Source organism: Microtus ochrogaster, chromosome 8 (assembly GCF_000317375.1).
Source record: "Microtus ochrogaster isolate Prairie Vole_2 chromosome 8, MicOch1.0, whole genome shotgun sequence".
NCBI classification, from domain to species: Eukaryota; Metazoa; Chordata; class Mammalia; order Rodentia; family Cricetidae; genus Microtus; species Microtus ochrogaster.
This window is the reverse complement of record NC_022015.1, coordinates 43,986,641-43,987,280: the sequence shown is the minus strand read 5'-3', so window position 1 is coordinate 43,987,280 and position 640 is coordinate 43,986,641.

Genomic DNA, 640 nt, shown 5'->3' with positions numbered 1-640 from the left:
GGTTTGTAGGCTGGTTTTCTTTGCTTTATGTTTAAAACCACCTTTGGGTGAGTACATGTGATAATTGTCTTTCTGTGTCTGGGTTACCTCACTCAAAATAATGTTTTCTAGCTCCATCCATTTTCCTATAAAATTCAAGATGTCATTATTTATTTCTGCTGTGTAGTACTCTATTGTGTAAACGTATCAAATTTTCCTTATCCATTATTCTGTCGAGGGGAATTTAGGTTGTTCCCAGATTCTGGCTATGACAAAGAAAGCTGCAATGAACATAGCTGAGCACTTGCCCTTGTGGCACGATTGAGCATCCTTTGGATATATACCCCAAAGTGGTATTACTGGGTCTTGAAAAAGGTTGTTTCCTAATTTTCTGAGAAATCATCACACTGGCATACCCACCAGCAGTGCAGGAGTGTTCTCTTTTCCCCACAACCTTTCCAGCATAAGTAGTCATCAGATTTTTTATCTTGACCATTCTTACAGGTGCAAGATGGAATCTCAGAGTTGTTTTGATTTGCATTTCTCTGATGACTAAGATGTTAAACATTTCCTTAAGTGTCTTTCAGCCATTTTAGATTCCTCTGTTGAGAGTTCTCTGTTTAGGTCTGTACTCCATTTTTTATTTCATTATGTGTTCTTT